This window comes from Vicugna pacos, unplaced genomic scaffold (genome assembly GCF_048564905.1).
Source record: "Vicugna pacos unplaced genomic scaffold, VicPac4 scaffold_18, whole genome shotgun sequence".
NCBI lineage: Eukaryota > Metazoa > Chordata > Mammalia > Artiodactyla > Camelidae > Vicugna > Vicugna pacos.
In genome coordinates, this window is record NW_027328739.1 from 1,856,762 (window position 1) to 1,873,084 (window position 16,323).

The 16,323-nt window shown below is 45.0% G+C and overlaps 1 long non-coding RNA gene across 1 annotated transcript; it reads right to left on the reverse strand.

Moving 5' to 3' along the window:
- Nucleotides 1-14,950: 14,950 nt before the first annotated feature.
- On the reverse strand, nucleotides 14,951-15,749 carry LOC140692817 (uncharacterized). Its single transcript, XR_012068419.1, has 3 exons — nucleotides 15,528-15,749; nucleotides 15,229-15,319; nucleotides 14,951-15,098 (listed from the first exon to the last, which is right to left on the reverse strand). It is a non-coding gene; the product is annotated as an uncharacterized lncRNA (long non-coding RNA).
- Between the last annotated feature and the right edge of the window lie 574 nt (nucleotides 15,750-16,323).

Below are 16,323 nucleotides of genomic sequence, written 5' to 3' on the forward strand. Positions count from 1 at the left end.
GTCTTTCACTTGAGTCAAGCCCCCGGGGGCACTATATCATGGGGGTGCAGACTTGGTTGCGTTAAATGGCTTTAAACTACAGGATCGGATGATTAAGCGTTCTCAACACTGATAGAAAAACACCTGGTTCTCAATAGACTAGCATAACTGCAGCAGGATTCTCCTAGCTAGAATGCCTCTAGGTGCTTTTGGATTCAAACCTAAATGTATATATTTGGTTTGTTTCCTCTTGTATTTTCCTAGAGAGGGATGTTACCCCTTGAAATGCCAACATTGGCCAGTAGGTGTCATTGGGATACAGGGCACCACATGCACAAGTGTATCCAAGGTTGGGGGTTATTCCATGTTTCCAAAAGTTATTTCATGGTTCCTGTTGGTTTCGGAGGCTTCAACCTTAAAGAGCTGACATGACCCCTTGAACAGTTTGGACTGCTAGTTTGCATTCTATCTGTCTAGCTTTTCCGTCGAGCTGACACAATGTTACCAAAATTGACAAGTCTGGCTTCTAGGTCGATTGAGTGTGTTTCAAAAAATAACTCCATTTTCGTATAACTCCCAAAACATGTAAATGAGTTCTGTTAAACTTCTTAAAGACTGCAAATGGGATATCAACACAATGTCAAAAGAGTTGTCTTCGGACAATCCCTCCCACCACGGCTGTATAGAAACCAAGAGCTAAGCAAATATCACATTTCTGTGAAATGTATCTGGATAGTGTTGATTCATCGATGCCCAGTTGGCAGAGAAGAAGTGCAACCTGCACTCACTCGCTCCCATGTACAGAGCAATGGAAACATCCACTCACCCAGCCCTTAGCATAGGACACTGGCCGAAGAGAGGTCTGTTACTCCCAAAGACAGGATGAGGCCTCAGGACACCTGGAAGCAGGAGAATACAAAGCAGGGAATGGAAACCAGTGCAGGTTCGGACCCCTGGTGATGGAGCACCGAGGGTGAAACTCTGTTTAACTTGGACGCACTCTCTCAAGCGGAAAGGAGACATGGGTTTGAAGGTGATGTGCTGAGATTTACAAGAGTGCACAGCAGATGCTTGGCTGAGAGAACTCAAAGAAACCAGCGCAAAATATCCCCACAGTTAATTCTGAGACCAAGATCCCAGCTGCCAAATTTGAGGTAGCAGAGGCAACGGTCAGTGAGGCATAGAGCTACGGATGATGGCACACGCTGAGTCTCAGGGATCTGGAGTGCGTTGTGGGATGTGGTGGGTCGAATCAAGAGAGCAAACCGAACTGTGTACCAATAATAAATCAACCACACTGGTCGCGCGGTTGCGATTACCGATATGTCCCTTGGCCACACCCAGTACATCTGCAGGACCAGGGACCAATTGGGAATTTTGCCAATAGAGCACATGTGGGGCTGAATCAGAGATATCGTGCATCTGGTCTGAGGGATCCAGGGGGCCTTGAATTTGAAATCAGAATGAAAAGCCTTAAGATATGCTACATTCATAACCTGGGCTGGGATTATGGTTTGGTTTGAGTCACAGGATGCGCAACAACTCTGTGGTTGCCTTCGTGCACCCGTGCCACAAGGATGAGAGGACAAGGAAGAGTGGTCCAAGTCCACAGCGCGAGAAGAGGAAGCATTCCCTTCAGCACTATCTCCCAAAAGCGGATGCTACATTTTGGATGGCACCGGCACGGTACGGCACCTAGGACAACAAGGAAGGTCTGCGGGATCATTCCAGCAGGCCCTGATATGTGACATCCATAGATATGCTTCCACTGGTGTTTCTGTAGACAGAGAAGCTCTGGAAATAACTGATTTCATTGGGATATTCCCGTGGCAATAAAAAGCAGAAGAGCACTCTCAGTTTGCTGTTTTGGAAACACTCCAAAATGACATAGAGAAGAATGCAGAGCTGAGAACTTTTAGAAGCTTCATTTCCACAAGAGGAATTGTCCTGTGAACTTTCAGAAGTGTGAGATAAGTATAATCAAAATGAAGTTATGCTAATCGAAGTAGTATGGGTTGTTCATCACAACTAATGCAACACCAGCAATTGGAAATATACCAAACAACACACACAGGTACAGGTAATGGCATCAATGTCTAGGAGAAATTGTCCTCACAGAAATCCCATGGAATTGCGTAGAGACAAGAGTCTAAAATTTTCAATTAACAAAGCCCTAGAAGTCTACATTAGATACCTGATATTACCTGACCAGTAGAGATGAAGAAGAACAGTAAAAGAAACAGGAAGTACCATTTTCAGTTCCAAAGATATTGAAGGCGCAAAAGATAAGCTTTCAAACAACTAGTCTGCAAAACGCTATCCAGAACAAGTGTTGAAAATGAAGGTCAGGAAAACACTGAAGAACACCAGTGTCTCAGAATCACAAAAGGCAGAATACCAGAAAAGGGGAAGAGAAAGTCTCAACACGAGCCAAAAATATCAGGAAACTCAATGGTTGTGATAATATCAGGGCTAAAATTCAGTCCTTAGCAGACTAGATAATGCAGAGGGACGCGTGAATGACTGTGAAGACAGGGGAAGAGAAAAACCTCGGTCAGAAGCAGACATAGGAAAGCAAGTGCAAACAAATGAAAACATTGCAGTTGAACCCTGGGTTAAGACAGGGCATGAAAGAATAGAAATCATGAGTCCCAGATGGAAAAGCAAGAGATAAAGAAACAAAAAGTGTCTGAAAATTTATCTGTAGAAAAATCAAACTGAACCTCCTGAAAGCCAAGAAAGAATCATCTATGTGAATTCAGGAATTACACAGCATCCGAAGGAGGTGGAATCCCAATAGACCTACCAGCAGCTGTATGATTCAAATCAACAAAGTTCACGAATATCCGAGTGATTTAAAATGCACCTGGAGGAAACAACATAGTCACAAGGAAACCTCCAGAGGGGTTTCAGCTGATATCTCGGCAGCAATATTGCAGGACAGGGAGGAGTGCCAGGACACAGACCATATCCTGAATGGCCAAATGCTGCCACCTAGGGTAGCCTATGCCACATGAACACCATTTCAAATAACGGCAGAGCTAGAGAATTCTACAGACCGGCAAATCTTAAAAGAATTCAGCAGTTCAAAAGTTTTTCTAAAAGAAAGGTTGAGAAAACTCCCCTGAATAGAAAAGCAGCAAGATGGAATGGAAAGAAGAAACCATTATTGGAAATGCAAGAAGAGCATGTGTGGCAGAGAAGAAAGAAGAAGAACTTAAGGAGGACATCAAAACCCTAAAGATGGGAGAGGGAAGCAGGAAATCATAGGTGATTGGAAGCACTCTCTTAAGTGAATCAGCTTATTTGACTCTGTTTGAAGCGAAAGGAGAGATGCATGGCCTGACGTGTTTGCAAAACAAGCGAGAAGAAGACCAACAAAGAATCAAACCAACAAACAAGCACCAAAATGGTATGGTTGGCTGACATATACAAAGGGAACCATGATTATTCAAAAGAAAATACTCAAGGTGAGGTCAAGGGTCATTCAGAACGCATCGACCCAGTATCGTGGCTTGCATGTACTCAGCACACTTGTATTCGGAAATCAGAAGCGTGCATTCATATTCGTAAATTTTGATTCATAAGAGCATATCGTGACCTAACACTAATGCCGATTTGGAATCAAATGGATTCCTAGTCCGTGATGTAGACTTGTATGTCTTCCAACAGGATGAAGGAATGCCATATTCTAGGCTACGTAGAGAAGAAATGTAAGAAGCCTATAACAAAGGCAAGTAGCTCTGCCAAAGTGTACTAAGTGCAAAAGAGACCGACAGCAAAGTGCACATTGGGGTTGGTTTCATTTCTTGGAATTTCAGCCCCCATGAATCCAATGGATCCATGTCCTGAGAGTGTGGGTGTTTCAGCAGAAATCAGGCGACGCATATGTATTCTGGGTGTACGGATATTATAGGAACATAAGTCTCCTTTAGTGGGTCCCTGTGTACTGTGAACTGTTAGAAAGTTTAAAGACGTGTGAAACCATCAACTGAAAAGGGACACACTTCCCTCCATTGGTACGGTGCATAGAGCTCTGAACAAAAGGAAAGAGGGAAGAAGAAAGGCCCATGGGACGCTAGTGGGTAGAATCACATTTACCTTAGGAACCTCTCGTCGGATGCAGCCCCTCCCCCAACACTGACAAGATGCAGCAGCCATTGGGGATGGCAGTTAGCGGTTCGATTCCAGGTGGAATGTTGGTGTGTACCGCGAGGCTTGTTGTGACTGTTGGATCCTAGGTAACCGGGCAGAGTTCTATGGGTGGATCAGTGTGATGGAGGGGCTGCCGCCCTCTGTGGAGCTTGGCTTAGGTGTTTGGTCCGGGAAGCTGTGTAAGTTCGAGATACTGCTGCTGCCCAAAGACCTGAGGTCACAGGTCAGTTTCCAGAACCTGAAAGGGCAGACAGTGGAAGATCTGCCTGTCATCAGCTTACTGGTCAGGCTCCGAGGTACTTTCAGACTTGCCCAGTCCTGGTGAAGTCGACTTTAGGGGAGACACGAAGAGAAGCTGGCCGATAAGCTGGCTGCACGGGTTGAGGAGAGATGCGAACACATGGATGAGAGATGTTCTGCTACAATGGAGAATACTGGCGTGGAGACAGCTGTAGAGGATACCAGGCTCAAAAGACATTCATGAGACATATTGAAACTCACTGATACAGGCAGAAACATACGGAGTGCCAACGTGGACTTGAGGAAGTTCCTCAATTCTCTTCTCCAAGAACGGGTCCAAGGTCCCTGACGTCTGAAGGAGAAGAAATGGCAGAGATGATCAAAACGCTCCTGTTCTTGGAAGAGGTCGTGAGAATCCACACGTCCCAAGGGGCATTCCCAAGCCATTCAGACCAAAATTCAACAAGCCCAGGTAAGCCTTTTCCCAGGTTAGGGCCTAGCTAGTGAGCACTTGCCCTTGCCTCCCCTCCACTCAGGCATCCATTTTGAAGGATCAGTACCTGAGCTGCAATGAAGCCATTACGAGAAGAGCAAGCCCCTCGTAGAATCAGAGTTCCTCCAGCTTCACTCTCTGTGAACAACAGTGAACACCTTAAAGGTCAAATAGTCTCGGCTGAAATAGATAAAATTGAATACTTAGCTCACACCTAGAAACGATGTCCTTCCGCTAGATTCAGCAAATGTTGTGTTTCTGTCTTCCCTGGGGTGAAGGGAGTGTGGTAAGTGAGGGGAATCTTTGACTGAACATGAATCTGTATCAGGCTTCAGTTTTTCAAGACAGTGAAGGTAAATAGTACAAGTCAGAAAGTGAACTGAACTGTAAAAGTCGCCAATGACATTAAAGACACAGCTTATGTGGATCGTCTTTCACTTGAGTCAAGCCCCCGGGGGCACTATATCATGGGGATGCAGACTTGGTTGCGTTAAATGGCTTTAAACTACAGGATCGGATGATTAAGCGTTCTCAACACTGATAGAAAAACACCTGGTTCTCAATAGACTAGCATAACTGCAGCAGGATTCTCCTAGATAGAATGCCTCTAGGTGCTTTTGGATTCAAACCTAAATGTATATATTTGGTTTGTTTCCTCTTGTATTTTCCTAGAGAGGGATGTTACCCCTTGAAATGCCAACATTGGCCAGTAGGTGTCATTGGGATACAGGGCACCACATGCACAAGTGTATCCAAGGTTGGTGGGTATTCCATGTTTCCAAAAGTTATTTCATGGTTCCTGTTGGTTTCGAAGGCTTCAACCTTAAAGAGCTGACATGACCCCTTGAACAGTTTGGACTGCTAGTTTGCATTCTATCTGTCTAGCTTTTCCATAGAGCTGAGACAATGTTACCAAAATTGACAAGTCTGGCTTCTAGGTCGATTGAGTGTGTTTCAAAAAATAACTCCATTTTCGTATAACTCCCAAAACATGTAAATGAGTTCTGTTAAACTTCTTAAAGACTGCAAATGGGATATCAACACAATGTCAAAAGAGTTGTCTTCGGACAATCCCTCCCACCACGGCTGTATAGAAACAAAGAGCTAAGCAAATATCACATTTCTGTGAAATGTATCAGGATAGTGTTGATTCATCGATGCCCAGTTGGCAGAGAAGAAGTGCAACCTGCACTCACTCGCTCCCATGTACAGAGCAATGGAAACATCCACTCACCCATCCCTTAGCATAGGACACTGGCCGAAGAGAGGTCTGTTAATCCCAAAGACAGGATGAGGCCTCAGGACACCTGGAAGCAGGAGAATGCAAAGCAGGGAATGGAAACCAGTGCAGGTTCTGACCCCTGGTGATGGAGCATCAACGGTGAAACTCTGTTTAACTTGGACGCACACTCTCAAGCGGACAGGAGACATGGGATTGAAGGTGATGTGCTGAGATTTACAAGAGTGCACAGCAGATGCTTGGCTGAGAGAACTCAAAGAAACCAGCGCAAAATATCCCCACAGTTAATTCTGAGACCAAGATCCCAGCTGCCAAATTTGAGGTAGCAGAGGCAACGGTCAGTGAGGCATAGAGCTACGGATGATGGCACACGCTGAGTCTCAGGGATCTGGAGTGCGTTGTGGGATGTGGTGGGTCGAATCAAGAGAGCAAACCGAACTGTGTACCAATAATAAATCAACCACACTGGTCGCGCGGTTGCGATTACCGATATGTCCCTTGGCCACACCCAGTACATCTGCAGGACCAGGGACCAATTGGGAATTTTGCCAATAGAGCACATGTGGGGCTGAATCAGAGATATCGTGCATCTGGTCTGAGGGATCCAGGGGGCCTTGAATTTGAAATCAGAATGAAAAGCCTTAAGATATGCTACATTCATAACCTGGGCTGGGATTATGGTTTGGTTTGAGTCACAGGATGCGCAACAACTCTGTGGTTGCCTTCGTGCACCCGTGCCACAAGGATGAGAGGACAAGGAAGAGTGGTCCAAGTCCACAGCGCGAGAAGAGGAAGCATTCCCTTCAGCACTATCTCCCAAAAGCGGATGCTACATTTTGGATGGCACCGGCACGGTACGGCACCTAGGACAACAAGGAAGGTCTGCGGGATCATTCCAGCAGGCCCTGATATGTGACATCCATAGATATGCTTCCACTGGTGTTTCTGTAGACAGAGAAGCTCTGGAAAGAACTGATTTCATTGGGATATTCCCGTGGCAATAAAAAGCAGAAGAGCACTCTCAGTTTGCTGTTTTGGAAACACTCCAAAATGACATAGAGAAGAATGCAGAGCTGAGAACTTTTAGAAGCTTCATTTCCACAAGAGGAAGTGTCCTGTGCACTTTCAGAAGTGTGAGATAAGTATAATCAAAATGAAGTTATGCTAATCGAAGTAGTATGGGTTGTTCATCACAACTAATGCAACACCAGCAATTGGAAATATACCAAACAACACACACAGGTACAGGTAATGGCATCAATGTCTAGGAGAAATTGTCCTCACAGAAATCCCATGGAATTATGTAGAGACAAGAGTCTAAAATTTTCAATTAACAAAGCCCTAGAAGTCTACATTAGATACCTGATATTACCTGACCAGTAGAGATGAAGAAGAACAGTAAAAGAAACAGGAAGTACCATTTTCAGTTCCAAAGATATTGAAGGCGCAAAAGATAAGCTTTCAAACAACTAGTCTGCAAAACGCTATCCAGAACAAGTGTTGAAAATGAAGGTCAGGAAAACACTGAAGAACACCAGTGTCTCAGAATCACAAAAGGCAGAATACCAGAAAAGGGGAAGAGAAAGTCTCAACACGAGCCAAAAATATCAGGAAACTCAATGGTTGTGATAATATCAGGGCTAAAATTCAGTCCTTAGCAGACTAGATAATGCAGAGGGACGCGTGAATGACTGTGAAGACAGGGGAAGAGAAAAACCTCGGTCAGAAGCAGACATAGGAAAGCAAGTGCAAACAAATGAAAACATTGCAGTTGAACCGTGGGTTAAGACAGGGCATGAAAGAATAGAAATCATGAGTCCCAGATGGAAAAGCAAGAGATAAAGAAACAAAAAGTGTCTGAAAATTTATCTGTAGAAAAATCAAACTGAACCTCCTGAAAGCCAAGAAAGAATCATCTATGTGAATTCAGGAATTACACAGCATCCGAAGGAGGTGGAATCCCAATAGACCTACCAGCAGCTGTATGATTCAAATCAACAAAGTTCACGAATATCCGAGTGATTTAAAATGCACCTGGAGGAAACAACATAGTCACAAGGAAACCTCCAGAGGGGTTTCAGCTGATATCTCGGCAGCAATATTGCAGGACAGGGAGGAGTGCCAGGACACAGACCATATCCTGAATGGCCAAATGCTGCCACCTAGGGTAGCCTATGCCACATGAACACCATTCCAAATAACGGCAGAGCTAGAGAATTCTACAGACCGGCAAATCTTAAAAGAATTCAGCAGTTCAAAAGTTTTTCTAAAAGAAAGGTTGAGAAAACTCCCCTGAATAGAAAAGCAGCAAGATGGAATGGAAAGAAGAAACCATTATTGGAAATGCAAGAAGAGCATGTGTGGCAGAGAAGAAAGAAGAAGAACTTAAGGAGGACATCAAAACCCTAAAGATGGGAGAGGGAAGCAGGAAATCATAGGTGATTGGAAGCACTCTCTTAAGTGAATCAGCTTATTTGACTCTGTTTGAAGCGAAAGGAGAGATGCATGGCCTGACGTGTTTGCAAAACAAGCGAGAAGAAGACCAACAAAGAATCAAACCAACAAACAAGCACCAAAATGGTATGGTTGGCTGACATATACAAAGGGAACCATGATTATTCAAAAGAAAATACTCAAGGTGAGGTCAAGGGTCATTCAGAACGCATCGACCCAGTATCGTGGCTTGCATGTACTCAGCACACTTGTATTCGGAAATCAGAAGCGTGCATTCATATTCGTAAATTTTGATTCATAAGAGCATATCGTGACCTAACACTAATGCCGATTTGGAATCAAATGGATTCCTAGTCCGTGATGTAGACTTGTATGTCTTCCAACAGGATGAAGGAATGCCATATTCTAGGCTACGTAGAGAAGAAATGTAAGAAGCCTATAACAAAGGCAAGTAGCTCTGCCAAAGTGTACTAAGTGCAAAAGAGACCGACAGCAAAGTGCACATTGGGGTTGGTTTCATTTCTTGGAATTTCAGCCCCCATGAATCCAATGGATCCATGTCCTGAGAGTGTGGGTGTTTCAGCAGAAATCAGGCGATGCATATGTATTCTGGGTGTACGGATATTATAGGAACATAAGTCTCCTTTAGTGGGTCCCTGTGTACTGTGAACTGTTAGAAAGTTTAAAGACGTGTGAAACCATCAACTGAAAAGGGACACACTTCCCTCCATTGGTACGGTGCATAGAGCTCTGAACAAAAGGAAAGAGGGAAGAAGAAAGGCCCATGGGACGCTAGTGGGTAGAATCACATTTACCTTAGGAACCTCTCGTCGGATGCAGCCCCTCCCCCAACACTGACAAGATGCAGCAGCCATTGGGGATGGCAGTTAGCGGTTCGATTCCAGGTGGAATGTTGGTGTGTACCGCGAGGCTTGTTGTGGCTGTTGGATCCTAGGTAACCGGGCAGAGTTCTATGGGTGGATCAGTGTGATGGAGGGGCTGCCGCCCTCTGTGGAGCTTGGCTTAGGTGTTTGGTCCGGGAAGCTGTGTAAGTTCGAGATACTGCTGCTGCCCAAAGACCTGAGGTCACAGGTCAGTTTCCAGAACCTGAAAGGGCAGACAGTGGAAGATCTGCCTGTCATCAGCTTACTGGTCAGGCTCCGAGGTACTTTCAGACTTGCCCAGTCCTGGTGAAGTCGACTTTAGGGGAGACACGAAGAGAAGCTGGCCGATAAGCTGGCTGCACGGGTTGAGGAGAGATGCGAACACATGGATGAGAGATGTTCTGCTACAATGGAGAATACTGGCGTGGAGACAGCTGTAGAGGATACCAGGCTCAAAAGACATTCATGAGACATATTGAAACTCACTGATACAGGCAGAAACATACGGAGTGCCAACGTGGACTTGAGGAAGTTCCTCAATTCTCTTCTCCAATAACGGGTCCAAGGTCCCTGACGTCTGAAGGAGAAGAAATGGCAGAGATGATCAAAACGCTCCTGTTCTTGGAAGAGGTCGTGAGAATCCACACGTCCCAAGGGGCATTCCCAAGCCATTCAGACCAAAATTCAACAAGCCCAGGTAAGCCTTTTCCCAGGTTTGGGCCTAGCTAGTGAGCACTTGCCCTTGCCTCCCCTCCACTCAGGCATCCATTTTGAAGGATCAGTACCTGAGCTGCAATGAAGCCATTACGAGAAGAGCAAGCCCCTCGTAGAATCAGAGTTCCTCCAGCTTCACTCTCTGTGAACAACAGTGAACACCTTAAAGGTCAAATAGTCTCGGCTGAAATAGATAAAATTGAATACTTAGCTCACACCTAGAAACGATGTCCTTCCGCTAGATTCAGCAAATGTTGTGTTTCTGTCTTCCCTGGGGTGAAGGGAGTGTGGTAAGTGAGGGGAACCTTTGACTGAACATGAATCTGTATCAGGCTTCAGTATTTCAAGACAGTGAAGGTAAATAGTACAAGTCAGAAAGTGAACTGAACTGTAAAAGTCGCCAATGACATTAAAGACACAGCTTATGTGGATCGTCTTTCACTTGAGTCAAGCCCCCGGGGGCACTATATCATGGGGGTGCAGACTTGGTTGCGTTAAATGGCTTTAAACTACAGGATCGGATGATTAAGCGTTCTCAACACTGATAGAAAAACACCTGGTTCTCAATAGACTAGCATAACTGCAGCAGGATTCTCCTAGCAAGAATGCCTCTAGGTGCTTTTGGATTCAAACCTAAATGTATATATTTGGTTTGTTTCCTCTTGTATTTTCCTAGAGAGGGATGTTACCCCTTGAAATGCCAACATTGGCCAGTAGGTGTCATTGGGATACAGGGCACCACATGCACAAGTGTATCCAAGGTTGGGGGGTATTCCATGTTTCCAAAAGTTATTTCATGGTTCCTGTTGGTTTCGGAGGCTTCAACCTTAAAGAGCTGACATGACCCCTTGAACAGTTTGGACTGCTAGTTTGCATTCTATCTGTCTAGCTTTTCCATAGAGCTGACACAATGTTACCAAAATTGACAAGTCTGGCTTCTAGGTCGATTGAGTGTGTTTCAAAAAATAACTCCATTTTCGTATAACTCCCAAAACATGTAAATGAGTTCTGTTAAACTTCTTAAAGACTGCAAATGGGATATCAACACAATGTCAAAAGAGTTGTCTTCGGACAATCCCTCCCACCACGGCTGTATAGAAACAAAGAGCTAAGCAAATATCACATTTCTGTGAAATGTATCTGGATAGTGTTGATTCATCGATGCCCAGTTGGCAGAGAAGAAGTGCAACCTGCACTCACTCGCTCCCATGTACAGAGCAATGGAAACATCCACTCACCCAGCCCTTAGCATAGGACACTGGCCGAAGAGAGGTCTGTTACTCCCAAAGACAGGATGAGGCCTCAGGACACCTGGAAGCAGGAGAATGCAAAGCAGGGAATGCAAACCAGTGCAGGTTCTGACCCCTGGTGATGGAGCATCAAGGGTGAAACTCTGTTTAACTTGGACGCACACTCTCAAGCGGACAGGAGACATGGGTTTGAAGGTGATGTGCTGAGATTTACAAGAGTGCACAGCAGATGCTTGGCTGAGAGAACTCAAAGAAACCAGCGCAAAATATCCCCACAGTTAATTCTGAGACCAAGATCCCAGCTGCCAAATTTGAGGTAGCAGAGGCAACGGTCAGTGAGGCATAGAGCTACGGATGATGGCACACGCTGAGTCTCAGGGATCTGGAGTGCGTTGTGGGATGTGGTGGGTCGAATCAAGAGAGCAAACCGAACTGTGTACCAATAATAAATCAACCACACTGGTCGCGCGGTTGCAATTACCGATATGTCCCTTGGCCACACCCAGTACATCTGCAGGACCAGGGACCAATTGGGAATTTTGCCAATAGAGCACGTGTGGGGCTGAATCAGAGATATCGTGCATCTGGTCTGAGGGATCCAGGGGGCCTTGAATTTGAAATCAGAATGAAAAGCCTTAGGATATGCTACATTCATAACCTGGGCTGGGATTATGGTTTGGTTTGAGTCACAGGATGCGCAAAAACTCTGTGGTTGCCTTCGTGCACCCGTGCCACAAGGATGAGAGGACAAGGGAGAGTGGTCCAAGTCCACAGCGTGAGAAGATTAAGCATTCCCTTCAGCACTATCTCCCAAAAGCGGATGCTACATTTTGGATGGCACCGGCACGGTACGGCACCTAGGACAACAAGGAAGGTCTGCGGGATCATTCCAGCAGGCCCTGATATGTGACATCCATAGATATGCTTCCACTGGTGTTTCTGTAGACAGAGAAGCTCTGGAAAGAACTGATTTCATTGGGACATTCCCGTGGCAATAAAAAGCAGAAGAGCACTCTCAGTTTGCTGTTTTGGAAACACTCCAAAATGACATAGAGAAGAATGCAGAGCTGAGAACTTTTAGAAGCTTCATTTCCACAAGAGGAAGTGTCCTGTGCACTTTCAGAAGTGTCAGATAAGTATAATCAAAATGAAGTTATGCTAATCGAAGTAGTATGGGTTGTTCATCACAACTAATGCAACACCAGCAATTGGATATATACCAAACAACACACACAGGTACAGGTTATGGCATCAATGCCTAGGAGAAATTGTCCTCACAGAAATCCCATGGAATTGCGTAGAGACAAGAGTCTAAAATTTTCAATTAACAAAGCCCTAGAAGTCTACATGAGATACCTGATATTACCTGACCAGTAGAGATGAAGAAGAACAGTAAAAGAAACAGGAAGTACCATTTTCAGTTCCAAAGATATTGAAGGCGCAAAAGATAAGCTTTCAAACAACTAGTCTGCAAAACGCTATCCAGAACAAGTGTTGAAAATGAAGGTCAGGAAAACACTGAAGAACACCAGTATCTCAGAATCACAAAAGGCAGAATACCAGAAAAGGGGAAGAGAAAGTCTCAACACGAGCCAAAAATATCAGGAAACTCAATGGTTGTGATAATATCAGGGCTAAAATTCAGTCCTTAGCAGACTAGATAATGCAGAGGGACGCGTGAATGACTGTGAAGACAGGGGAAGAGAAAAACCTCGGTCAGAAGCAGACATAGGAAAGCAAGTGCAAACAAATGAAAACATTGCAGTTGAACCCTGGGTTAAGACAGGGCATGAAAGAATAGAAATCATGAGTCCCAGATGGAAAAGCAAGAGATAAAGAAACAAAAAGTGTCTGAAATTTTATCTGTAGAAAAATCAGACTGAAACTTGCTGAAAGGCAAGAAAGAATCATCTATGCGAATTCAGGAATTACACAGCATCCGAAGGAGGTGGAATCCCAATAGACCTACCAGCAGCTGTATGATTCAAATCAACAAAGTTCACGAATATCCGAGTGATTTAAAATGCACCTGGAGGAAACAACATAGTCACAAGGAAACCTCCAGAGGGGTTTCAGCTGATATCTCGGCAGCAATATTGCAGGACAGGGAGGAGTGCCAGGACACAGACCATATCCTGAATGGCCAAATGCTGCCACCTAGGGTAGCCTATGCCACATGAACACCATTCCAAATAACGGCAGAGCTAGAGAATTCTACAGACCGGCAAATCTTAAAAGAATTCAGCAGTTCAAAAGTTTTTCTAAAAGAAAGGTTGAGAAAACTCCCCTGAATAGAAAAGCAGCAAGATGGAATGGAAAGAAGAAACCATTATTGGAAAAGCAAGAAGAGCATGTGTGGCAGAGAAGAAAGAAGAAGAACTTAAGGAGGACATCAAAACCCTAAAGATGGGAGAGGGAAGCAGGGAATCATAGGTGATTGGAAGCACTCTCTTAAGTGAATCAGCTTATTTGACTCTGTTTGAAGCGAAAGGAGAGATGCATGGCCTGACGTGTTTGCAAAACAAGCGAGAAGAAGACCAACAAAGAATCAAACCAACAAACAAGCACGAAAATGGTATGGTTGGCTGACATATACAAAGGGAACCATGATTATTCAAAAGAAAATACTCAAGGTGAGGTCAAGGGTCATTCAGAACGCATCGACCCAGTATCGTGGCTTGCATGTACTCAGCACACTTGTATTCGGAAATCAGAAGCGTGCATTCATATTCGTAAATTTTGATTCATAAGAGCATATCGTGACCTAAAACTAATGCCGATTTGGAATCAAATGGATTCCTAGTCCGTGATGTAGACTTGTATGTCTTCCAACAGGATGAAGGAATGCCATATTCTAGGCTACGTAGAGAAGAAATGTAAGAAGCCTATAACAAAGGCAAGTAGCTCTGCCAAAGTGTACTAAGTGCAAAAGAGACCGACAGCAAAGTGCACATTGGGGTTGGTTTCATTTCTTGGAATTTCAGCCCCCATGAATCCAATGGATCCATGTCCTGAGAGTGTGGGTGTTTCAGCAGAAATCAGGCGACGCATATGTATTCCGGGTGTACGGATCTTATAGGAACATAAGTCTCCTTTAGTGGGTCCCTGTGTACTGTGAACTGTTAGAAAGTTTAAAGACGTGTGAAACCATCAACTGAAAAGGGACACACTTCCCTCCATTGGTACGGTGCATAGAGCTCTGAACAAAAGGAAAGAGGGAAGAAGAAAGGCCCATGGGACGCTAGTGGGTAGAATCACATTTACCTTAGGAACCTCTCGTCGGATGCAGCCCCTCCCCCAACACTGACAAGATGCAGCAGCCATTGGGGATGGCAGTTAGCGGTTGGATTCCAGGTGGAATGTTGGTGTGTACCGCGAGGCTTGTTGTGGCTGTTGGATCCTAGGTAACCGGGCAGAGTTCTGTGGGTGGATCAGTGTGATGGAGGGGCTGCCGCCCTCTGTGGAGCTTGGCTTAGGTGTTTGGTCCGGGAAGCTGTGTAAGTTCGAGATACTGCTGCTGCCCAAAGACCTGAGGTCACAGGTCAGTTTCCAGAACCTGAAAGGGCAGACAGTGGAAGATCTGCCTGTCATCAGCTTACTGGTCAGGCTCCGAGGTACTTTCAGACTTGCCCAGTCCTGGTGAAGTCGACTTTAGGGGAGACACGAAGAGAAGCTGGCCGATAAGCTGGCTGCACGGATTGAGGAGAGATGCGAACACATGGATGAGAGATGTTCTGCTACAATGGAGAATACTGGCGTGGAGACAGCTGTAGAGGATACCAGGCTCAAAAGACATTCATGAGACATATTGAAACTCACTGATACAGGCAGAAACATACGGAGTGCCAACGTGGACTTGAGGAAGTTCCTCAATTCTCTTCTCCAATAACGGGTCCAAGGTCCCTGACGTCTGAAGGAGAAGAAATGGCAGAGATGATCAAAACGCTCCTGTTCTTGGAAGAGGTCGTGAGAATCCACACGTCCCAAGGGGCATTCCCAAGCCATTCAGACCAAAATTCAACAAGCCCAGGTAAGCCTTTTCCCAGGTTTGGGCCTAGCTAGTGAGCACTTGCCCTTGCCTCCCCTCCACTCAGGCATCCATTTTGAAGGATCAGTACCTGAGCTGCAATGAAGCCATTACGAGAAGAGCAAGCCCCTCGTAGAATCAGAGTTCCTCCAGCTTCACTCTCTGTGAACAACAGTGAACACCTTAAAGGTCAAATAGTCTCGGCTGAAATAGATAAAATTGAATACTTAGCTCACACCTAGAAACGATGTCCTTCCGCTAGATTCAGCAAATGTTGTGTTTCTGTCTTCCCTGGGGTGAAGGGAGTGTGGTAAGTGAGGGGAATCTTTGACTGAACATGAATCTGTATTAGGCTTCAGTTTTTCAAGACAGTGAAGGTAAATAGTACAAGTCAGAAAGTGAACTGAACTGTAAAAGTCGCCAATGACATTAAAGACACAGCTTGTGTGGATCGTCTTTCACTTGAGTCAAGCCCCCGGGGGCACTATATCATGGGGGTGCAGACTTGGTTGCGTTAAATGGCTTTAAACTACAGGATCGGATGATTAAGCGTTCTCAACACTGATAGAAAAACACCTGGTTCTCAATAGACTAGCATAACTGCAGCAGGATTCTCCTAGATAGAATGCCTCTAGGTGCTTTTGGATTCAAACCTAAATGTATATATTTGGTTTGTTTCCTCTTGTATTTTCCTAGAGAGGGATGTTACCCCTTGAAATGCCAACATTGGCCAGTAGGTGTCATTGGGATACAGGGCACCACATGCACAAGTGTATCCAAGGTTGGGGGGTATTCCATGTTTCCAAAAGTTATTTCATGGTTCCTGTTGGTTTCGGAGGCTTCAACCTTAAAGAGCTGACATGACCCCTTGAACAGTTTGGACTGCT